The 25,831-nt window shown below is 48.5% G+C and overlaps 1 protein-coding gene across 2 annotated transcripts in view; it reads right to left on the bottom strand.

Moving 5' to 3' along the window:
- The window catches only part of LOC126541593 (calcitonin gene-related peptide type 1 receptor-like), a 360,166-nt gene extending 337,050 nt beyond the window's left edge, over positions 1-23,116 (bottom strand). For both annotated transcript variants that reach the window (XM_055076767.1, XM_050188421.2), the window contains exon 1: positions 22,762-23,116. The gene's annotated coding sequence lies outside the window, so the exon portion shown is untranslated. The remainder of the gene's footprint in view (positions 1-22,761) is intronic.
- Between the last annotated feature and the right edge of the window lie 2,715 nt (positions 23,117-25,831).

The raw sequence follows: 25,831 nt of genomic DNA, 5'->3' as shown, positions 1-25,831 counted from the left end.
TGCGGCCACGGCTGCGCATGGCGCGATCATGCGTGCCTCTCTCGGAGGCAATATTTGGGAGGGGGGGGGGGGGAAGGGGAGGGGAGAAGCCGATACTGCTGAGACAGCGAGTGAGACGAAACAGCGAGTGTTCGCGATCATCGAGTCATGTCTTTTCATGTCTGCGCGCGCGCGCCTGGCACCATGCTTGTTAAGTTAATCAGTAAGCGAGTGTTTACTGCACTTATAGGCCGATAAAACTGCGAAATTTGCTTCGTGTAGTTGTGCAATACCTTGTCATCACAATCAATGTTTCGCCTTTGATTACTCCGCCTAATAGCGCATTTTCGCGTCCTTTTTTCTGGCGTTCGTCTTAGTATAGAGTAGCCAACGGGACAGATATTCCAGTTAACTTATCTGACTTTCATTTTTATCTCTCTCTCTCTCTCTCTCTCTCTATATATATATATATATATATATATATATATATATATATATATATATATATATATATTAGCCTAGTTTTATGTCCACTACAGAACGAGAACGCCTGTTTCAACCATCTCGAACCATCTCTTGCGCTAGCAGATTCCAAATTGCTCCTGCAAATTTCCTAACTTCTTTACCCCACCTAATTTTCTATCGTCCTCGACTGCGCTTCCCTTCCCTTGGCACCCATTCTGTAGCTCTAGTGGTCCGCCGGTTATCTGACCTACGCATTACATGGCCTGTCCAGCTCCATTTTGTTCGCTTAATGTCAACTAGAACACCGGCCATCCCAGTTTGCTCGCTGATCCACAGTGCTCTATTCCTGCCGCCTCCTAAAGGAGCCCCGAAGCATTTTCTACAGGAGTCGACAGATGCATTTGAAGTTAAAATAGACTATTTCCGAATTACTGTGCCGAAAAAAAAAAACGCGGTTGTCCTCAGCGATCAGCCGGAGGACTCGCCGCGGTATACCTCGCGGCGGCTGCGACATCTACCCTATACGTAGCGGACCGCAGCTACGTGCAACTGTAGCGCGTACATGCGCGCTGTTTGTTCAGTGCACGACAGGGCTTGAGTACGCGCTCGCGCTCATATGCTCCAGTCTTGCCGTAGTACGTGGCGCGGGCAAGCTTAAGCCAAGCCACTTCTGCTCTGCGAGAGAAAAGAATACCGCCAATGAAATAGATACCATTCAGTACGGGGTCTCCATAAGAAGGCCTATTACCACAAGTATAGGCGGCTAACCGCGACCACAACCAAGGAAACAGAACATTGCTAAAGGTATGAAAGATACGAGAATAGCCTAAAAACAACCAAGGCCGGACATTAAAATGTGTCCGTTTACTCGCTATATATAGAAACACTCGAAGTTTTCATCGCTCGGTGCGAAATAAAAAAGTTTAATATGGGCCCAGCGACCCGCTCTATATATATTCGACGTAACTGCGTCGACGTCCCGCAGAGTGCATTCGCACGAAGTGCTCATTTGCATTAAGCGTAGCCTACGAACGGTGTAGTGCATATAACCATAAACATCGCGTTACATTAAAGTTGCGACCTCTGCGGTGCATCAGCATTGCACAACGTTAACCGTCGCTTTGGATCATTTAAATTACCCCCTTTTAAGGCGTTTCGCCGCTTGACATGTACGTCGGATCGGCGTAATTCCGTTTTTTACCGTGTTGCGTCATATATACAAACGCACCCATTGCGCACATCGACCTTGCTCTCACGGCAAGTGCTTAGACTATGAAGGCAGTGTCGTCACCGCCCATCCTCTTTCCTTTTCCTGTCTTTTTTTTTTCTAACCTCGGAAGCGTCCAGCGTGATCTCCGGCGCGGGCGACGCCCAACATCGGAAACACCATTTAAGCCGGCGAACTGCCCCCGCTCTCATTACGGCACAAATGTCTACCGTGTATGGTTCTATTTAAATGGCGATATTATAGAACCAATTTGGACCCGCATTGGGAGGAGCCCAATGCGCAGCTATGGTATCTTTGCAAACACGCTTGCGTCACAGCGCGTGCGTCGAGAACTGTTCGTCGACAAAAGCCCTGCGCGGAGTTTCCCAACTTGATGGAAATCTGTCTAATCTATAATCTGTCAGAGGCGATAATGTGGGCGTGTATCCGACTTGTACACGTTACGGATCAAAAACGAAGGCGACTACAGTTACAATTTCTTCACCCAGGAATGTGTCTAATTATTTTTACCAGTTACTGCCACACAAGAATAATTAAGCAATCACTCAAAAATTATCGATTACTTCTACGTTCCTTTCCTCCTGTCTTTTATCTACGTTGCAATGATACAGTAAATAAAACTAGGTGACCTGGCACCTTCCGTGTGTCTTCAGCAGACCTTCCCACGTTGTTTATATTCACGAACTATTGTGCTTGAAAATTTTCGTCTGTCGTCTTGCCTCGTTTTCTTCTTAGGGCATTGACAGCAGCACTGAAAATTCGCTCGGTGCGCTAGCTGGTTGTAATGGTGGTGCTGTAAGAATGGGCACAGACACTATGCGAACGAGCTTGTTCCTCAAAGCAGCGATGCATGCCTCGGGGTCGTGTCTGATCAACCTTTCAATCATATATATGTAGACGCGGCTTCGGATCCCACCTGCGGCGAAGTGTCTTTTCGTGTACTTAGTCCTCAACTTTCACTTTGTTTTGTTGGCATCAAAAGAAACCGAGTTTCCGGAGCTACAAATCATGCCGGAAAATCTCAGTAGCACGTCGACCTCTGCTCTTAGCGCAAAAACCCGAGATCTCAGACCCGCAAGCACGTATTACAGTGCGAGTGCAACGTACCGCGACGCGCCAAAGCGGGAGCGCTGAAAGAGGGTAGCTGTACGGGCTTGGCAGCGGCAGAGAAGCCACTGACCTCCTTTTCGCACAGTTTGCTTTGACGGCTCCTAGAGGAGCCGTCCACATAAACGTTTCTAGAACCGTGGCGCACAGCGTAGACTGGCCCCTATATCTTCAAAGCTTATTATTTGCAACCATCAATAAGAACGTGACCACGGCACCACTGTAGCGAGGCCGCACGTACCACTATTTATCGCTGCTGTACCACGAGGGACATATAAAAGGGCGCACGAAAGGAGCGCAGGATGCTCACCGATGAGAGAACACGGTGCCAGAAAGACAGCAAGTCGGATCGAGGCGGTTGTTGTTTATCGCGACATTCGGGGTGAGGAGGGAGCAACGCTCGATGCTGTCAATCGTTTCGGTAGCTTGAACATGAGAGAAGTAAAGCAAACAGAGGACGAAGAAAAAACGAAATCCAAGCGCGAAAATGTTACCGAGGATCATGCGCCACTGCAACTTGCATCACGACGTCTTTCTGAGAGCTGGCCCCATAACTTGCATCACTCTCGCTTTTCTTGTCTTGGCTTCACTGGCTCCCGCCGTGTAACGCCTTACAAATCTTGGCCGGCTATTTTGCACCGCTGAGTACTTTGCGAAAGGTCGGCTTCCCGGCGATGACCTATAGGACAGAGAGGGCAATGCTCCAAACGCGAGGCGAAAAGCGATAGAGTGTAGTTCCTTGCGAGTACTTTTACGGCCCCTTTCGTTTCCCGGTTTCCTTATTGACGCCCAAGCATCAAATGACCCTTTGAGCGAAAAAGCCGGCTTCTGCAGCAGCGCAACGGTAACTAAATTCCCATTGGTGGCGACACCACGTCATGGGCGCGCCTCGACGGAGAAGAACGGGCGAAACGGAAGATCTGCCGCTGCCATAGCGCGACAGGTGAGCGCCTGCTGGCCTTGGTGGCCGCTGCTGCTTCCTTCGTCTCTCGTCGCGCAGGACGTCGGTGGCATGCGGCGTTAACACTGCAGGCTGCTGCTGCTGCTGCTGCCTGGCTCGGGCAGCATGTACCGTTACGGAGTCTGAAACATCTACATCGTCGGCGGCCGCAACCTCGGCAGTAGCGATGCACCACAGACGAAGTAAGGGAGCAGAAGAACCCAGGAAAACGAGCGAAGACGCAGAGGTACTTCGCGGCGAGGCCTTCTCCCCTGACGCAACACCTGGCGCGCTAGCGATGCCCAGCAGGTGTTCCGTTTCGTCCACTCTGCCCGTCGGGGCGTGCATGTGCAGGCCGAGTTCTTCACCAGGCGCCGCATTCAGCCGCAGCAGAACGTCTGCATGCGCACTGCCCCTGTGTTGGAATTCGATGCGCTTAGGGTAATCGACCACGTACTGCGGTGTGAACTTAGAAACCGGGGGAAAAGAAAACAAGAAATAACGCCCGCCAATTTAATCGCAAAACTTGATAACATAACTCGCATCAAAACTCAGAAAACATTACTTGCAGCGCAACACCCAAGGGACCACTCGGCGGCGTTCAGTTGGAAGTTAAATGCTTTCGTATTCACACCTCATAAGAAGTGCTTAGCCGCTCTCGGATTTTATTTCTACCTTTTAATTCAGTGTAAAAAAATAATTTTCCCTCGCTTCATTCGACTTCGTTGTACGCTTTCTTCATTCAGATTTAACTAACAAAAAAAGAAAGCCCCACGGATACATTTACTCTACTCGCTCCTGTCGCGTGAAGTGTTTTGTAATTAAGTATTCTGTTCTTTGAAAACTGTTCCTTCTTGGCGGAGAGATGGTTACATTAAAGAGCAGAAGAAACTGCGCGATTGCGAATAAGCGCTTATGAGCTTAATATTTGCTCGCTTCGTTATACAAAGATCCCTATACTTGCTGTTGTCATGAACACTCAATGTCAACCACTTTCCTTCAAACTCTGCAAATTGTACTATTAGAGCCTAAATTTGAAACCGCAGTGCCAATCACAAAACCGCGTGCTACATCGGAGTCAATCGATACAGAAATAACATGACGGATACGCCTCACATGTTGAGGAAATATTTTGTCCCGCTAAATTAGTAGTTCTAGTGCATTACTTTGTGTGCGGTTGGGAATTGTTAGGAAAATTGAGCCGGGGGATTACGAAAGAAGAACCAGAAAGCCCAGTTAAAAAAAAGTAGCACACGGTTCACTCTTAAAATGAACACCTCATTATTATTCAAACGAACTTTATTGGCCATAGCATCAGCTTCACAGCAAAAAAAGTGCTTGCTGTGATGCGTTACGCGGGTTTCTATTAATAGACAATTGTTGGCGAGCACATCATGTGAAAATTGAGCTGCATTCACTCACGAATTACTAATGCGGCGTTCACTTCAGCAGTGGGCCGTCCTGTACGTTCCGATGATAGCGGTGAAGAAGCTCGCTGCGAAGTCTCTCAACACAAAACTAAACAAAGAAATCGAGTGCGAAGGAAATTCGAAAAGCTCATTCGAGAAGCACTTTCCTTTTACCACAAGGGCGTCCGCGTGGAGACCGAAGATTTTCCCAAGGCGGTCGTGGGAGGGGTGCGGGTGGAATTAGCGGAGTCTAGGTTATGAAAGGCGACTCACCAGCGAGGAGCACCAGCTGCTGCTCTGGGTGGGACGAGTGCCGGCGGTGCGAGAGGCTAAAGCGGCGGTGCTCGACAAGCGCACGCTGCATCCAAATGTACCCTTCTTAGCTGCTCGTAAGCACGTCGCCTCCTTCAGTTCCGTTTAGTGCCTAGTGCACTCGAGGATCCGAGAAAGTACGAGGAGGCACCGAATGGGGCCCGTGAGTGTCGAGGGAAAGTTTTCCCGTCGGCAGGGCAAAGGAACGACTGTGATTACAGAGGCTGCACAAAAGCGTGACCAGCGCGTCTGGCGGGACCTGATATATATATATATATATATATATATATATAGAGAGAGAGAGAGAGAGAGAGACGACAAAGGGAACTCGGGATGCAAAGGAAGGTACTGACAGGCACGTCACTGCTATTAACGATGACAGGAAATGCAGTCTAAAATGTAGCCCAGGCGCACCGCCGCTCTACACACATCACTTCCGGATAGCAGAACACTTGGTCACTCTGATACTGGAGTAGGCTCGTAGCTTAGGAACCATGATGCATCCAGTCTTATCGCTTATCAGGGGCGATAGCGCTTCCTTTCCGTGTGCCACAGAAAAGATGCTGACGCACTGTGAGACCGATGCGTAGCCCGCGGCCGCTCACTTGGCCGCGGTCCGCGCGTGCGGTTCTTTTGCGCGAAGCGCGGTTGAGAGCGCTGCAATACTTTAGCGGATGAGCGCAGCCACGTGGGTTTATTTTATATTTCGCGGGCTTTCTTTAAATGCGCAGAAGATTTCTCCACGCAATAGTACGGTACTGTGCCACAAAAAAATGGCTCGGTCGTTTCTGAACCTCTCTACAACGCAACGAGACGCACTTGACCCTAAAGTGAATATTAAAAATTTTGCGTAATTCACCTTAGTTAATTAACGAATTAAGCGGAATATAAAAAAACATACTCTAAGTAGCGCCACTTGAGGGCAAACCATATGTCGTTGGTTTCATTCAGCTCTGGCTAACCACTTTTCCTTTAAGTCCTTGGTTTGAGTTACGAGAAACACTCTTCATATGACGGCAACAATATTGTGGGCATTTATTGTGCACTTCATCATCTGTACATTATCATCATCATGTGTGTGCTCCTCTTCTTCATCGCGCCGGTAGTCGCATCACCATAGTGGACTGGGCAGAGGGTCCTTCGCTGCGTCTCTCAGGGTCAATAAAGGTCGGCCCTTAACTGTGACGTCACAAGTGGCGGAGGTGCTTCTGGGTCCCTCGTCCTCTGCACGCCTGGTATACTCCCTGGAGCTTCGTTCAGGTCGCCGCTTGTGCCGACTGTCCGCCAGCATGTCACAGGACGAGCAGCCGGGCGCTTCTACTGTAACCATCTCGAAACCGCAAGCCACACCTTCTCTGATCATCAGTGGCCACCAGCGGGATCCCCATATGTTCGCTTGTCTTCGCGCTGAAGATGTTGAGGACTGGCTGGACGATTACGAGCGCGTAAGCTCTGCTAATCGGTGGGATGACCTACTCAAGCTCCGCCATGTCTCGTTCTATCTGACGGGTGTGGCGAAGACCCGGTTTTTGAACTATGAGATTGATTTCTCCGATTGCACCACCTTCAAGCGGCAGCTTCGACAAATATTTGGAACGCCAGTGGTTCGCTCCACCCTTGCGAAGAAAACTCTGGATGCTCGCAAACAGCACTCCGGTGAGTTAAACACCTCGTACATTGAGGATGTGCTTGCACTTTGTTGCAGTGTCAATGATGCTATGACTGAGTCGGACAGGGTGCGTCATATTCTTAAAGGCATTGGGATTGTGGCCTTCAACGCGCTAGCCGTAAGGAACCCGGCTATAGTCGCTGACATCGTCTTGACGGGCCAGCGCCTCGATGAGCTCTAGTCCGTACGCTTGTAGCCGGACTGCGAACACCATTTTACGGCTGACCCTGACCTGCGTGTAATGATTCGGGCGATTATCCGCGAGGAACGTCAATCCCTTGGCTTTTCATCTCCGTTGGTCCTTCCTCCTCAGCCTTCTGGCGCAGCGTTGCGCGACGTCATCAATAAGGAGCTCATGTCCATCACTTGCTGTGCGCATGCTGACCTTTCTGCTCTTCGCCCCCCTGCCAACATACGCCCAGGTTGCTACCGCGCCTCCAACCGGCGTCTGTTCAACGTTGTCTCTACCTACATACGCAACGGTTGGTGTCACTACTCCGGCAAATGTCCCTTCAATACCACTTGAGCCTCCATCGCAACATCTGACCACACTATCTCCCAGCGTATCAAGCGGCCCCTACTACACGCCTTCGCGACTTTCTCGCCCTATATGCTATTACTGTGGTTATCGCGGCCACATATCACGTTTTTGCCGCAAGCGCCAACAAGATGAGCGTCGCGGCTACGGCACGAGTGAACGCGATGCGTATTCTGCTGGGGTACTTTCTCAAAACCGGCGTTACGCGTCGCCTCCGCGCCGTTCCACATCTCCGCCCGCAACAACCGAGACATCGAATGGTTACCGCAGCACCAGACGCCGCTCACCTTCACCCTTCCGCCGCTCCTTGTCACCGCTCAGGTCTGCCACGTTCACCACTGACCATCGCCCGGAAAACTAAGTAATGCAGTTTTCGGAGGAAAAGCTGCATTTACCGACAATACTACAATTCCTCCAGCGCGTCCTTGTAATATGATGTCTGTGTTCGTTGAGGGTGTGCAAGTTTAAGCTTTGGTGGAAATTGGTGCCACTTTATCTGTTATACATGCTGATTTGTGTAAGCGTCTCAGAAAAGTTACAACGCCTTACGATGGACCACTGCTGGTTGCAGCTCAAAGAGACTCTATCCGCCCTTCCGCGTTTTGTACTGTGCGTGTAATGATCGACGGCATTGTCCACCACATACAGTTTGCTGTGCTGTCACCATGATTATTCGCTTGGCGATGAACAATACCAGCCACTTTGTCTGCTCGCTGCAAAAGATACCGAGCTCCCTCCAGGCTCTCAGCAAATTCTGAACATCACGTCTGCCATCATCGACCATGGAGATTTGTTAGTGTTACCTTCGGCGCGTTGTTTCACAAAAGGGATAGCCATTGTATCAGGCCTAGTTAGATTTAACAATGGTTCTGCGCTTCTCGCCGCAAGAAACACAACACCCGAGAAAATTCTCCTTCCTAAAGGCGCCACTTTGACTTGCGTTGTTGATTCCGAGCCTCTCTGTGTCGTTCCCCTTAAAGCGGCTACCCCTGAAATCACTTATTCTGGACATTATCCCTCTACCTCCGCTTTTGGAGCCGTAATCAGCCCCGACTTGACCCTTCGCAGACGCAACAGTTACTTAGTTTGTTGAAGAGGCATGCAACTTCATTCGACGCCCATTCTTCGACATTGGGCCAGACGTCCGTCACAACGCATTGCATTCAGACAGACGGCAGATCCATCGTACGTCGCCGGCCGTATCGGGTGTCTCTAGCCGAGCGCAAGATTATTGAGGAAAACGCCGCCGATATGCTGCAAGGTGAGATAATCCGCCCCTATGCTAGCTCTTGGTTGTCTCCCATCGTTTTAGTCAAAAATAAAGATGGCTCCGTGCGATTTTGTGTTGACTACCGAGCGCGCAACACGATTACGCACAATACCCTATGCCTCACATTGACGATGCCCTCGATTCTCTACAAGGTACCGAGTACTTCTCAAGCCTTGATCTGCGTTCAGGTTACTGGCAAATTCCGATGCACGAAGACGACAAAGAAAAGACAGTGTTTAATTGCAACCCCAAATGGCCTTTACGAGTTCAACGTCATGCCCTTCGGCCTCTGCAATGCTCCCGCTACTTTTGAGCGCATGATTGACACTGTTCTGTGCGGCCTGAAGTGGAAAACATGCTTGTGCTATCTCGACGATATCGTTATTTTCACATCGACATTTGCCCAGCATCTGCAACGTCTGGACGAGGTTCTCACGTGCTTCGCTAATGCTGGTCTTCAGCTGAACGCCAAAAAGTGCCGTTTTGCAAGCAAGACTATCAAGGTGTTAGGTCACATTGTGAGCAAGGCTGGTATTCGACCTGATCCCGACAAAATTTTGGTGGTGCTTTGCTTTCCTCGATCAGAAAAGACAAAAGAACTACGCAGTTTCCTTGGCATCGCTTCCTATTTTCGCCGATTTATACGCGACTTCGCCTTATAGCTGCTCCTTTACACAACCTACTTGGTTCTGGTGCTCCCTTCGTGCGGACACCGGAATGTGAATCTGCCTTTTACAAGCTGAAGGGCGCCCTCATATCTGAACCAGTTCTGTGTCATTTTGATGAGACTGCACCAACAATCTCGCACACGGACACTAGCGGCCATGGAATTGGTGTTGTTCTCCTCCAGCGAGACACCTCTTTGCGTGAGAGAGTCGTTGCGTATGCAAGCCGCGTGCTCACACCTGCCGACAAGAACTATACCATCACCGAGCAGGAATGCCTAGCTGTCGTTTGGTCCGTCCATAAGTTTCGCCCTTCACGGCCGGCATTTTACCATAGTTACGGACCATCACGCCTTGTGTTGGCTCTCAACGCTCAAGAACTTGTCAGGACATCTTGGTCGCTGGATTCTTCGTCTGCAAGGATATGACTTTGTGATCACCTACAAGTCTGGTAAAAAGCACCAAGGCGCAGACGCTCTTTCTCGCTGCCCGCTTCCTACAGCCGCACTCACCAATGACTCCTCAACCACCTCCAGGGATGCAATCTCTGACGTCTCTTCAACGGCGATTTTGTCCTTCACCACACTTGACCATCTCACTTCGGACGACCATGAATCATTTTCGTCTTAACAGCTCGTCGATTTGTACTGCCGACATATTATAGACCGCCTTCGTGGTGCTTCGCGCCCGCCTACGCCAGGCTCCGTCGACAGCTGACACAATTCAAGCTACAAAATTTCCTGCTGTACGGACGGCCATATCCGTCATCCTGACGGATAACGCTGGGTGACCGTACTGCCTCCCTGCCTTCGTGCTCGTGTCCTTCAGGCCTTTCATGATGATTTGACTGCTGGCCACCTTGACATCCAGAAAAATTACGACCGTATAAGAAGCCGCTTCTACTGGACTGGACTGTCTACCAGTATGGCGAGATACGTCTCTTCCTGCGTCCTTTATCAGCATCGAAAGCGGATAACATAAGCTCCTTTCGGGCAGCTACTACCGGTCTCGCGTCCTGCGGGACCGTTAGATGTTGTTGGCATTGATCTCTATGGACCACTTCTCATGACTCCAGCCGGTAGTCGATGGATAGTTACAGCCGTCGACCACCTCACGCGCTATGCCGAAACAGCTTGTGTCAGTTCTGCACCTGCTTACGAAGTTGCTACCTTCATTCTTCAAGCCATAATCCTGCCTCACGGCGCCCCCCGTGTCCTTCTGAGCGACCGCGCAAAGACATTTCTTTCAGGACTGGTAGGCGAAGGGTTCAGAGCCTCTGGCACAACTCACAAGACTACTTCAGGTTACCATGCTCAGACCAACGGCCTGACTGAGCGGTTTCATCGTACGCTCTCTGACATGATAGCCGCCTATATTCAACCAGATCACAGAAATTAGGACGCAATTTTGCCATTCGTAACCTTCACGTATAACACCGCCGTTCAACGCACAACCGGTTACTCGCCATTCTACCTTGTTTATGGCCGTTCGCCCAGTTCCTTTCTCGACGTTTATTTCTTTTCTGCCCCTGTCAGTCCATCTCCATCTTCCTGCGAAGAATATGTTTCCCTTCTTGACCATTGTCGCAAGCGTGCTCGCTTCAACACCGAAGCCAGACAACAGGATCGCAAGGATCATTATGACGCAACTCATCGCGTAGTTTTCTATCAGACCGTCGATGAAGTACTGCTATGGACACCGGTTCGCACTCCTAGGTTGTGCGAGATGTTTCAGTCCCGCTTTATTGGCCCTTACACGGTCCTGGAAATGACTTCTCCCGTTAATTATCGTGTGACCCGTGTTGTTCCCTCAACTGACCGCCGTTGCCGCTCTACAGAAGTGGTCCACGTTTCTCGTATGAAGCCCTTCACGCGCCGTTCCCCGTACCTCTAGGCTGCGGCCAGGATGGCCGCTCTCGCGCGGGGAAATTAGTGTGGGCATTTATTGCGCACTTCATCATCTGCAGATTATCATCATCATGTGTGTGCGCCTCTTCTTCATCGTGTGGGTAGTCGCATCATCATAGTGGACTGGGCCGAGGGTCCTTCGCTGCGTCTCTCAGACTCAATAAAGGTCGGCCCTTAATATATATATAAAGTCGACATTTAATCCAGCATATTCGCAGCTAGTGCATGGTCGCCGGGGTGAAACCACTGTCGAGGCAGAGTTCACGCTGTATGCTCGCTAACTGAATGCCTTTAGTCAGTTTTCCAAAAAATGAACGCTCCAAAATTTTACGAGTGTCCAAGTGTACAGCTGTTTTCTCGTGTTCGTGGGTACGGTAACCTAAGATGTTCCTCTGCTAGAAGTGTTGGAGGCAACTCCAAGAACTTATGGCGGTGCCACTTGCAAACACGACTGTATAACTGTTGTGCCCCAGCGCCGTGGAATCTGAGGCTTACTCAGTAAGGCGGTGCCACTTGCAAACACTACTGTATAACTGTTGTGCCCCAGCGCCGCGGAAGCTGAGGCTTACGCAGTATGGCGGTGCCACTTGGAAACACGACTGTATAACCGTTGTGCCCCAGCGCCGTGGATGCTGAGGCTTGCGCAGTATGCCGTAAAAAATGCCGAGACGGCCAGACGCCTCCTACAGAAAGAGTTCCCGGCACGCCCGTGGATAGCGAATCTAAGACGAAAAGGCAGTCCGCAGCTGAATGACCCTTTAGAGCGAGCGGCCAGCAGCGAGTGAAAGAAAGCACAGAACGGCGTTTTCTTTGACGCTGCCGACGACGAGACCCCTGCGAACATCGAAGCACAGTCTGCCGGTCCCAGTTTCGATATCATTTCTTTTCATTTCCTTCCCGCAACGCCAGCGAGGACGCTAGGCCTCTCTCGACTTTCCTTACGTTTTTCCGGGGGAAGTACTAAGACGACGTTAACGCTTCTCAAACCAGCGATCCATCTCACTTGAGCTCCTGGAGATGTCCGCAGAGCAGGGCTATCAGTAGCACAACGCCGTTCTCGGTACTGTGCACATGTAAAATTTATCTTGCTTTCTTTCTCTCTCTCTCTCTCTTCTTTCTTTCTGTGCCATCCAGCCAAAACGTGTACTCGAAAAGCACGCAAGGAGTGCCCAGGCTTGCGATTGCGTTTTTATTGAGCAAACCTACCGGCATATACACCGGGTGCTTCAGCGAACACTTTCAGAAATTTTTAAAGGTTGCTTGTGGCAGATAGCAAAATTATAGTTCCTTGGCTTTCCTGCTCGAAGAGGCGGACATTACTGGCGCAAAGAACTGACATGCATAATCTACTAATTAAGTTTTTAACTAATTAACTTATGGTCCATATTGCAATTGACAAGTTCTTGCCCTGGAGTTCGCAAGGCGGAACCACTTGGAACGAATTCTCAAAATGACACTAGTTTCGTGATATTTATTCCCGAATTTTGCAGCAAAATGTAGTGATGTTCCAGTTTGTTAACAAAACGTTGTTTTATTCATTGAAGCACGAAAGCAACTGGAACGCCCTTGCATTTCTCCGCGAAGTTCGGGAATTAATATCTAGAAACTGGTGTCACCCTGAGAATTCTTTCGAAGTGGATCCGCCTTGCGAACTCCGTGGCTAGAATTTGTGAATTGCAATAAGGGCCATAAGGCAATTAGTTAAAATTTTATTTCATGATTTTTTTGTTAATTAGTCGTTTATGCATGTAATTTTTTTGGGCCAGTAATGTCCACCTCTTGGCGTACACCAGCGCATGAACTATAATATTGCTATTTGCCACAGGCAACCTTTAAAATATTTTGAAAGTGTTCGCTCAAACACCCGGTATACCCAGTCTTCCGAAATTTTCTGGCCACTGGATAGCTGGATAAGACAATGTCACTGAATGGGGAAGCTCGTAAAACATTGATGACCGTTAAACCGTCAGACGAGTAAGAAAATCCGTCTTATGTCGCATAAGTGTGTGTTTTTAGGCTTGAGTGGGCGTTTGTGCATTCGTGTCTGTGCAGTGAAAACACATGGTGGAAGGCTATATAAGATTAACGCCGCCTGCACTGGTCGGTGGGGATGTCCGCTGATATGCTAGCCTTTTTTTCGAGTAAATATCAAACGTGCCCTCTAAGCCGCGCGCTCTGCTCGTTATAAATCTATTGTGGAACTAGGGATGATTACGATTGTTTTTTGACCAGTATTACAGCGGGAACAGTTCATAGTTTAGACAGCAAACTGGCCAAAACCACCATATAAATGCATATGTGCGCATACAACATATAAATCCATGTAAATTAGTTTCGTAAGAAAAGAAGAGTAAGGAGCTTTTCTTGCGAATTTGCAGAAGGGATACTCTTGCACATCCTGTTCTCTCAGAATTCATGTTGATAGGTTTATCGCACTGGTTGTATTCTCTAACTCGCTGTATCGATAACCATAAAAACAGAGCAACCGCAACATAAACAACAGAACATATTCAGATTGCCGACGTAAGTAAACGACTAAAAGCAAAAATTGAAAAGAAAGTCACTGCAATGTGCACTTTCGTGTTTTAACGTTATTGGTCCTAAATTTCTCCGCTGCTTTGAGCATATGCGCCTCCAAACTAGTTTTACAGTACTCTCCGAAAAATTGGACCGGCAGCTGTTTATTGGATGTCACGTATACTGATGAATACAATTCTTCTATGATTGTACTTTGAACGTCTCTGTCCTTTTTTCAAGTTGACCGAAAGGAAGGTGGACCCATCATCCGAGGCCAGATGTTTGGCGCGACAGAATGGAATGGGGAGAAATGAATTCTGTTATTCCCGGCCAGAAAATGCAAAATAGAATGCAAAAATGCGCGAATAGGGCTGAATAAAGGTTGTCAGCATATTGTTTGCGCGTCAATTTTCCGAGCAGGGAGAAATCCTAATGCGGGTGGCTGAGCAGGAGAAAATGGGTCATATTTGCTCTTAGGGATTCGACACGACAACCTGTATGGTTCCAAGCGCTTTTCAGAAAGGTAGCGACAGCTCAGATGCTCAGAAAAAAAAAAATAGAGAGAAAGCTGACTGGACCCGCCATGGATAAAGAAAGAAAGAAAGTTTGTTATCGCTTGAGGGAGCATTCTTCCGAAGTCCCCCTACTTGTGAAGCAACGTTTTCAAATTAGAATTGTAGATTTGTACAAGTCAGCCGCATTCATCCACAAAGGAAGATTCGGCACTCTTCTGCTTTTTCGCAGTCTTCTAAAAGCAGCGGCTAACGGGCTGCAGCTTTAGCTCCTTTAAAGTTTGTGGGCGACAGTCTAAGTTAAATGACACGGAAACATTAGACTCTCAACAAGAACAATTCTTTCGTGGGCAGATGGAGACAAAGACGTATGTCTCTTAAAAAGAAGGTATATGTCACTGGTGCCTGTTTCTTAGATGCGTGAGCACAATCAGTATCGAAGCGATTCGGTAATTAGGTCAGACTCGGACAGTGCAGTAGACCTACGGCATCGCACAGGCTTCTGGACACGAGACTCGATAAGGGCGATTCGGTCATTAGAGAAGGGCTTTCTCAGCGAACCTTCCCGGATTTGCCTGACCGTGGCTGCTGGGCCGGTATTTTGTAGCGATGCCTTTTTCGATTCTATGCTTTTTCAGGCTTTTCGCGCTTGGTCACTGGTCAGAGCGATGGTCTGCCCACATTATCAACGCGATCAGGCGGCCGTGTGTGGTGGATGATAAGAATAGCATAGAATAAGGCATAAGGCATCGCTACAAAAGAGCGGCCCTGCTGCTGCCTTGTTGAATAGCCGCGTGCTTAAGCGTCGCGATGCACGTGCGCGCGACACCGCGTTCACATGAGAGCACCTGGCACGCGCCGGTTTCCGTTAGGCCATGGGAGCGATAATGAACCAAGAATTATGATAATAGTCAAGCTTAGCCCTTGTCTTTTGCGTAGTACTGAGTCTCAGCAAGCACCTGTGCTAACTGTTCTTCCCTCGACAAACATCAAACATTGTCGTCGTCCTCGTGACATCAGTGCGTCGACGTGTCGCAGTGTGTATTCACATAAACTGTGCTTCTTGCGTTTCGTCTTAGAGCGCATGAAGGGTGTGGCATGTAAACGTACGCATTGCATGGAATTGATGTTCTGACTGATACGGTGCTTAAACAGTAACGTTTCGTGAGATTTCACTTTGCATGGATGGTAGAAATACAAGCGCTCGCATGGCACTTAGTTTTACAGCGTTTGAATTATACGGCAGCACTGCGAAGATGACCACTTAAACCCGTGGATAAGCCCCATGGGGTCCACACGCCTTACTGAACATTGTATAGGGAAAGCCTTATGCCTGTAGTCTGAATAGCTTACAAGTGTGCGAAAGGATTTGTTGCTGAGCAAGTAGGCGCTGTTTACAATGTCTTGTTATGAATGGTGAGAGGGTAGACACGGCACTGAAAAAAAAAAATAAAGCGACATGCAGATACTCTTGTGTTGCGCCATGATCTTTGTGTGCGGTCTCTTTCCGCGCCGTTAATAAGAATGTAAAAGTGGACGCATTGCACAGACAGGCACATACGCAGTACGGCACCATCCGAAGAAACACCGAAGCGTTGCTGTGGTAGCAAGACCGCATCGCTACAGAAGGGCTCGCGTTTGAATACGTCACGGACCAGTGCGCTGTGCAGAGAACTGCATTCGCCGATCGCCACCGTCTGGAAAAAGTGAAGTCCGTAGTCACTTGGTGACAGAATGCAGAAGCATACGCTTGCGCAATGTAGAAGCACATGCAATGGCTGGAAACTTCCCGGTAAAATTTAGCTTGTAAAACAAAAATGAAGGTTCTTTCATTTTTCCTTTTCTTTTTTTTTTTTTTTTTTTTTTTTTGCTGCAACGCATGTTTTGGGGCCACCAATATGCATTTTACGGCGTCATTATTCAACGCCAGAAATACGCACTCTGCAGCTCCGATAACTGGAATAGCGAGTGGCAATCGGAGAGCTCGTTAAAAACATTACGCAACGCTTCACGCTGACCGGCGCGAATGAGCTGTAATGACTGAGTATGATGGTACTGACTTGATCCGTTTACGCGGTGATGCATGTAAAGACCGCGACATGTAGTCGAATGGCAGGACATTTAATGTGGAAGCTGCGACGTTTATATTAGCTTCTGTGACGTGGTAGCTGAATGCTACGACGTTTAAGCAATTAGTGACACCACAATTAATATTTCAAAACACGCACGGACGTACTCCCATGCAAATAGAGTACCCGGACCAGGCATTACGCATTAAAGCTGATGCTCTTCTACGCCTATAATAACTTTAAATTGAGCACCTCAATCCAAACTTGGAGTTGCGTACTCTCCAAAGCACTCGTCAATATTAGTCTGTGCGTCTGAATTAAGAAAAGAATTGGGTTCTTGGGGCAAGCCTGTAGTTGGTATGCTTTTGCTCAAGGGTGTGTGCCTAATTATTTGTTCAAACGCCTCGAGGATCTCGTAATCCGTAATGTATCTGTAAGGTTAAAAAAAAGAAGGAGTTCTCATCACACATATTTGCGTATAAAGACAGACGTCCATGCACGTTCGCTGACGGGCTGTAAGTTTCCTGGGATCTGTAAATGCAAGTGGCCTTATCTTATCCACAACTCCGCATTGTGTTGTTTTGACCTGTAAATGTTGAAGCCGCTGGCACAAGAAGCCGCTGGTCATCGTTACACGCGGTTTTGTGTTTGTGACGATTAGAGATGCACTTTACGAGCACGCCTATAGCGTCGTCTCATGGAGTTAAATACGAAATCTAAATTGATTTTATTCTTTCTTGACGGCCTCATTCTTGCCGTTTGCGGACGATTGATGAAATTTATATACAGTGGTGATTAACTTGAATAAACTTATTACCATACCTAAGTAAGGTTGTGCAAGCTGGTGCATGTGATTTCAGTCAATGTCTTTAGGTTAAGCTAAGGTGTAAGAGCTTCTTAATGGGGTTAGTTCTTTTAATGCAAAAACATTATACGTCCTATTGCGCGAACATCAAGCGTCGCCCGCGGCGCTACCGAGCCATGGTGCCATGAAGGGCCAACGGCGCAAAAAGTAAAGACACATCAAAAATGGTCGAATTATCGCCAAATTTTCGAGGCAGGTTCCTGTAAACAAAGTATATCAATCGTTTCGCAAATAAAATCCGGTGAATTTCGGTCTCGGTGGGAATGGAACCCGGGCCTCCGGGGCGCGAGACGAGCACGCTTCCCCGACTTAACGGCGGCTCCACGGTTTGTGCCTAGTGCGCGAGTCATTGCACACGTCACGTCGAAAGGTGTGTCCTAATGCGTACGTCAATGGGCACGTAGCCAATGGGGAGGAAGTGGTGCCATGCCACGTCATGAGTGTGCAAAGTAAGTGTATAAAATAAAACTGTGCGTGGCTCTGCTATCGCAAACACCAGAGACCAGCGGAGCTGGTGGAAGTGAAGGCTTCAGAAAAATGCATGCCGTCTTCCTCTGTGAGGGCTTTCGGTTGGGATGGCGGGCCATTTGAGGCGCCCGCCGCAACAGAAGCGATTTGTTGAGACGCCGTTATGAGTCGTTGCCGTGCGCCAGACGCTGCACCAGCACGACGCGGCGGCAAGCGCCACGCCTTAGCTCTGCTGCATGCTAGCTCCGATGCCGTGTATCTGGTAGATTCTTGAAATCCGCTGAAGCGAGCGAGCGGGCTTTTTTAACGCGACAGCGTTAAGGAGCTCGTGTCGCAGAAAAGCCGGTGTCGTCGGCGTCGGTGTCGGCGTCGGCGGCGTTGGCCGTGAGCGATAAATCCCGGCAGGCACTTCATGAATAAAAAACAACTTGCAAGATGTGCTTGGTGAGAATCGAACCAGTGTCTCCGGAGTGTAGAGACGGATACGCTACCACTCAGCCACGAGCTCGATGCTTCAAAGCGGTACAAAAGCGCCTCTAGTGAATGCGGCGTTGCCTTAGAAACGAGCTGTTTCTAAGGCTCAGACGTGCGCCGCTTGCTCAGGCGCACGTTTCGTTGCCGCGCCGAACGCTGTGTTGCTCGACGCTCACCGCGTCCGATGCGGGGCGCCTCGTAAGTGATCGCTGCGCAGTAGCCCATTGTCTTACACCCCTTGGCGGGTCGACGGGAACGCTGTCGCGTTCCACTCTTGAAGGTGAAGCTTAAGCGTCCTCCAATTTTTTCGGAGAGCAATGGCGTCATACCACCCGTGTCCCCACTGCGCCACTCCTTCTGCCCCGCCTGGCTCCCCCCACCCTCACCGCGTCACTGCGCTGCGCGATGCTATATCTATACTCCGCTTTCACTGTCTCTTAGCTCTCTCTCCCCCAGCTGGACGAAGCTGCGGACGTCAAGAGAAATGCAACGAAGTTCTAACAGCTGCACTAAATGTCCAATTGAACGATACCGAGCGGTCCTTCGAGTTATGAATTCCTGGCGGGCACGCGAACGCTTTCGGACGCTTGGCGCGTTTTGATTTTGCCATACCCAGGCGCAGTTAAAACGCAGCAGGGAGTTCGCGCGGACAAGCAGTGCGCGGAGAAATACATTTCACTAAAGGGACTATAATGTTTTCCACACGTAAGTAGTATTAAGTGTCTCTGACAATTTTCTTTAAAGCGATAGCTTTACTGGCAGCGAACTTGCGATTTCACCGTGGCGGTGCTCCGAGAAAGCACATGACGTCACGTGTGCCGTGATGTACCGTCAAATATCCGCGCCTCTCCGCGGATATTTCTCGCTCTCTCGCTCCCCAGTGACTACTGCGCATGCGCCACTAGTAGCACCGAGCCACAGGTGTTCCGCCGCTGCGCAGCGCCGCGCCTTTTCGCGTCGCCCTTCGGTATGACTTCACACCGCGTTCCTCGTCGTTGCGCTTGCTTCGCCAGCTGCGTCGCATGTCTGATAACATGTCGGAGGATTAAAAAGGAGAGCTCGCGTGTGCCAGAACCACAGTTGAGGCGGCAGTATGGACAGCGACAATTCTGATAAGCAGGGGGAGGCCTGGAATCGACATCGGAACGAGATGAAGAGAAAACGAATCGCCCAGGAAACAGACGAGCAGCGCGCCGAACGATTGGCTAGACGCCGCAACATAGCTAGACAACCAGACTAACCTGGAATTTAATCAAAATTAACCAAGGCTAGCCATGCTATGCCTTAGCTTTCGCTACGTATATCCTGGCATAGCCGAGCTAAGCCACTGCCAATTGGTTTTTTATGTTGAGGCATGTTTTCTACTGCACATTGAAAGGATAGAAAGGCTAGACATGAGAAAAGAAATATTAAGTGCTACCCAGACTTCAATATCCTGCGCAAGTGCCTACTGTGTCCGACAGACGGATACACATTTCAAAATAAGGCACCCATTTTTTCTGGCATAACTCATTTTCATTGACAAAGGCCCATGCAAGATACCGGTGCTTTTGTCAACTAAAGGGGTTTATTCCATGAAATCGGTGCTTTATTTGGAAATGTGCAACCGTCTGGCGGACACAGTAAGCCCTTGCGCAGGATAATGAAGTCTGAGTAGCGCGTAATATTTCTTTTCTTCTGTCTAGGTTTTTTCTGCTTTCAATTGTGCAGCTAGAAACCATTCTTTAATCGTATGCTAAGGGGTTGGAATAGTTTTGCTTTGTTTTCCTAATGCGACAGGTGTTAAATGATGAGTTTAAAAACCCTAAACAACGTGAGCGTGACCTATAAGTGACAGATGTCCTATCACAGGAATGCATTTGTTGAAAAGGCTAAATGCTGCTCTGAATCTGGGATGCATCGTCAATGACGCTAATAGAAGAGAATATAGAGCAAGCCTAATGGAGCATGGCTCCAAACAACTCGAATGATTTCTTTCGGTGCCTTTTGTATATCTATTTCTTTTTTGCGACATGTAAATATATACCGCACTCCTTAACTGGTATCCCCAGCATATTTTTCTTGACTTTTTCTCTGTAAATTAAAGCCTTGTGTTCACTTCACCAGTTTGCAACTTGAATAAATATTGTTGCTTGAGGCTAACTGGGATCAAAGTTTTTTGGAAAGCTTTAGTGATTGCTCTCTCTTAATTGTTGAAACAAAGAAAAATGTTGTTGTAGGATTCCTTACGCTTTTTTGTAACGACGTATTAAGAGACATTGATCAGGCACACGAAGTTTGCTGTTGTATTGAGTAACTAGCATGCCCGTTTAGCATAATGATGAACATATTTCTCTTTAATGTCCCCTCGTGCACTCGATGACTTGCAGGCAACCTTTCCACACTATTTCGCCTTCTTCAGTGTGGGACAGTTACGTCCTTGGCATAATGCTGCAGCGACAGACGCTTCTAAATGACGCTGCGCCTGCTTTAGGCGAGAATCAGGGGGAACAGTAGTCACTCATGGTATCTTACCTGGTGTTGTGATATGGTGACTCTAAAACATACGAATTTCGTTACTTATTGTCCGTTTTTTCGTCACTACACGGGCGCTTGTAATGAATTTGATATGAAATTGTTATGAGCTGGAATTTCACTAAAAAATTCAGGTCCCCTGTTATCCTCTAGAGTTTGGCTCATGGTAGACTACACACATTGCTCACAGTGTCAATATGGCGAGTGATGAGTGCTTTTTTTTTTCGGCTAACTAGGGTCACGTAGCTAAATAAATGCACATAACCATTAGTGTAACGTTCCTGTCACTTCAGCGACTAATAATGTTTTCCTTCCCCGGAGTGATATTGCAGCTATAGCGAGATACGCCTTGGTGGGGACCAGCAGAATAGCCTTGACAACTCGCGCTTCTTTATTGTGCGCACAAAGTTGGGCACGCGAGCGTTTGAGCATCGCATTGCCGTCAGGATGCGGCCGTCGCGGATGGGAGCCATGCCCATTTCCTGCAGCGAAACGCCGCGCGCTCTCAGCCCCCGGCAGCGGATGTCCACAGTTCTCGCTAGGTGAAAATTGCCTTTCACGTGGGATTACGTATACCGTTGTGGATGAAGCTCGTATAGCGTTACGTTCTCTCTTACGAAGGAATTTGCGAAATGTGAAATTTGCATTCATCGCGTTGAATGATGTGTAGCCCTGCGCAGCACTTCACGTCGCCGCTTCGCCGCGGACAACTATCTACACTTCATGTAATTATGGCCCTGCATTTGAGGCTCTGGTGATGTGAGGTAGGTGCTCATCAGATAGTAACAGTTTACAACAGTCTTCCGAGTTGCGCTATGGATATGAACGGCAGAGCCCTTTGTTGCTGGCTAAAGCCGAGCGCGCGTGGAATAAATGCACGGTTGATATAGCTGGCTTTGGTTATGGTTATGGTTATGGTTATGGTTATATTGGTTATGCGCGAGTTGCGCGCAATCAAATGTGGCGTCAATTTTAAATGTTTAAATCAAATGCATGGCGTTTGCGGCCTGCCGTATACTTTACACTCGGATGTCTTCACGAAAAATGCGGCAACGCCATGAATATTTATAATGTTGTTTGGTCAACAAGTGAAATTACATCTTCTGACAGTGCATAGTCAGGCTAACAACATAATCGGAGAATGAGGCCATGCGAGCGAATGTAACGAAATGCGGCACCGAGCTGTCCTTCCCGTTCGAGAAGCCAATCACTCAACACTTGAGGCTCACGCCCACATTACATGCAAAAGAAAAATAATAAAAACGGCAGAAAATGAAAAAGCACTATCGATTCAAGTTATTTCACCTATTATTTCGCACACTTGATGCGTGGGAAAACGCGAAGTCTTCTTTTCTTTTCCCAGTATTATCAAGTAAAGTATGGGAAGTATGGGAGAGGCCTTTGCCCTGCAGTGGGCGTAATCAGGCTGATGATGATGATGATGATGATGATGATGATGATGATGATGATGATGATCAAGTAAAGAGAGAGAGAAGAATTTACTGATGAAACGCAGGGACATTGGCCTCTGCGTATTATCAATTAAGTTACAGATTAAAAGCTGCAGTTCAATTTATGACACGTCATCAGAAAACTAGAGTCTGAAACTCTTATATGCAAATGATCTTCAAAGTCAATATAGTCAATCAAATAATCAATCGACCTGTGGGAACTCGTTGATGTGGGCCGTACAACAATGGGTTTTCTTTTCTACTGTAAGCTGCGTTCAATCAGTCTGTAGTCTGTAGACGACTCGCCATGCCTCCTTTCGTCAACTCATCAGTGAACTAAAATCTAAAACTATTGCACAAAGCAGATCTTCGAAGTTGGTCAGAAAATCAATGAACACTCACCGACTTGTGCAGCAGAAAGGCGTTTATCGTCTGTTTTCACAATAACCGGTTTTCTTCTCTCGTAAGGGCTGCGTTCGCCCAGTTCTGCAGGGGAACACCTGTAGGAGCGGAGTCTCGCCGCTTCTTGAGAGAACACGCGAAAGTTTTGAAACTAAAGTCCACAGGCGAACGTCTGGAGCATCCGATGCCTCCCCTCCTCACTGCCACAAAGAACTAGAAAGCAGCGACACCCTGCAAGGAGTGCGCGGAGTGGCTTCGTTCCGTCGATGGCGAAGAACGGGAGAGGAACTGTCAAAGTCCCGTTGCGCACGGCACAGCGCGGCGGAGAGGACGCAAAGCGGCGGTGCGCGTCCGATGCGTCCGGAGCGCGGGGATCAACTGATCGGCGGGCCCGCGGTTCGTCAGTGGCAACCGCGCCCCTCCCCGCGGGTTCTGGGCGCGGAGGAAGCAGCCAGCGCGGTCGGGGCGCTGGCCGCGCGCTTCGGGGTCCCTCTCCACGTGGTCGCGCAAGAGGGAGCGACGCACTGCGTGCCGATGGGAGTGGCCGCTTCGGCAATTCGAAGGCGTTCATCATGAAACTTCGCTTATCTATAGGTGAAAGCGGCGCTATGCATACGCGTCACTTTCACGTTCCACATAAGCACCACTTAATAAGCGAAATATATTTCTTTTTAATATGTCCCACTTGCTTAGTCCTTCTTATGGGAAACAAAATTGCGAGTTTATTGAATGTCTATGAAGGGAACAGCGCGAAGTACAGCACGAGCGAGTGGCAAACGAATGCTTCTTCTGTGTGTGTGTGTGTGTGTGTGTGTGTGTGTGTGTGTGTGTGTGTGTGTGTGTGTGTGTGCGTGCGTGTGCGTGTGTGCGTGTGCGTGTGCGTGTGTGTGTGCGTGCGTGCGTGTGTTGTACTCGTTTGTCGCTTCTTTTGCGCGCTTCCATTCAAGAGAGAAAGAAAGAGGAGAAACGACAAGCGGTTGCGATAAAACTGAGCCCGGTTAGCTATACTGCGCTATGGAAAGGGAAAGCGGGAGAAAAAGGTTAAAAGAATCAGTAGAGAAAGTCCATGCAGTGTTCCTGTGGCCGGCATAAACAAAATTATCAGCACTGTATCACAGATGGTCGCTCAGTCGGTTCGCGTTCAGGTATCGTAGCAGCACTTTTGCGGCCGCTTTAGGATGCGAGAATGTCGTGCTGAGATCTTGTTGCACGGGAAAGGTCTTCTGAATGGCTGGCTTAGACCTGCCGTCAGCGTTATTAAGTGCCACGGCGTCAGACATCCCAGAATACGTACCATGTGAAGTTTGTTTTGGTCGAGTAAGTATCGCTATAGCCAGTGTTTACCTACAATCCTTTACAAATATGTCACTTGCCACATCGACGGGCCTCTTTCAGAAATACACAAAAGATGAAATGTCTTGCGGGTATTTCAATGCGCACCATGTCATGTGGGGAAGCCCCTACTGTGACCATCGTGGAAATGACCTAGAAAAGGCAATTGAGAAGAGTGGTCTGTGTTTGTTTAATGACGGCTCTGTGACGTTCCTACGGGACTTCAATTACTCCAGTTGCCTGGACCTCACGTTCTGCTCACACGATATTGTATGTTGAGCAACATGGAGAACAGACATTGGAACAAGAGGTAGCGATCATTTTCCTATTCTAACAGAGCATTCGAGACTACGATTTTCGACTTATCGGCGCTCTGCAAAGATAACAATTTGGCAGGCATTTCGATATCACATTACAAGTCAAACTGATGCGGTCAGTGATACAGACAGTCTATGGTCACTTATAGAAGAGAAATTAAACCTTTGTTCAAAGTTTGTTAATATTCTGGAGTGTTACGCTGGTGTAGACTCTGAATATGAAAGTCTCATAGCTATACGCCGCTGAGCTGAAAGGAGAAGATACCGAGAATGTCAAAAGTTGTACGATCGTATGGGTTAGTAGCTGTAGCGTCTAGGTACAAATTGCTGGCAGGAGTTCTGCACTTCACTTACTCCCCTTACACCTGAATCAAAATTATGGAATGTTCTGCGGTCTTTGAATAAGCCATTAACGCACCAACAACCATTCAAAGCTCTAGCTTTGATCCAGAAAGTGCCGGAAACGACCGTTGCAAACGAGTTCTGTCAGCTCATTACACGCCCAAGTGCAGCAGTAAACACACATAAATACGGTAACCTTGTCGAAGAAGTAAAAGCATCGATCAATTTTTCTATCAATAGCCACCATCATGACGTAGATCAGCCGTTTTCATTAGAAGAATTAAAGAACTCACTTGTATGGTGCCGCCAGAGGACAGCGGCTGGACCTGGCGGGGTTACATTTGCTGCACTGAAAAACCTGCGTCCTGTGGCCACAAAAACTTTGTTAATATTACTGAACGATGCGTGGATATCGGTATGTCTTCCTCCTTCCTGTAAAATTGCACGAGTGGTTCCGATAGTATAACCGGGTAAAACTCCTTTATCGCTATATTATTTCCGCCCTGTCAGTCTGACAAGTCGGCTATGTAAACTCATGGAAAAGATGATAGACGCTAGGCTGTAGCGGTGGACGGAATGCGTCAACGCACTACCCGAAAATATGGCGGGCTTCACTGGCACTGGTGCATGTTGGATGCTATTTTAGATCTTGTTACGTACGTAGATCATGAGAGGAGCTGTGGAAGAATCACCATTGCAATATTTCTAGACATGAAGAGTGACACAGTCAGCCACACTCACGTACTAATGGGTTAATTCAGTTGGGAAAATTTGGCCGAACACTGAGATGGAGGAGGAAAGAGAAAAGTAGAAGGCAGGGAGGTTAACCAGAATAACGTCCGGTTGGATACTCTACACCGGGGGAATGGGAAAGGGGGAAACAAAGATAACAGGGAGAGAGAGGAGGGAAGGTAAAAGGGAAATTGCGGTGAGTTCGCTGACGCGTGTGGTCTTACAGAAATTGCATTAATAGTCACAGATGGTCGCACAAGCCCGTCGTCCTTAAGAAGCACAAAAGCGCCTTCACCGCTTTATGGGCCGACGGGCGACGGGGGCGGTGTTCCAGCAGCACCTGCACA

Source organism: Dermacentor andersoni, chromosome 2, assembly GCF_023375885.2.
Source record: "Dermacentor andersoni chromosome 2, qqDerAnde1_hic_scaffold, whole genome shotgun sequence".
Taxonomy (NCBI): Eukaryota; Metazoa; Arthropoda; class Arachnida; order Ixodida; family Ixodidae; genus Dermacentor; species Dermacentor andersoni.
The sequence above is the reverse complement of the archived record's forward strand: the minus strand, read 5'-3'. Positions and strand labels throughout refer to the sequence as shown.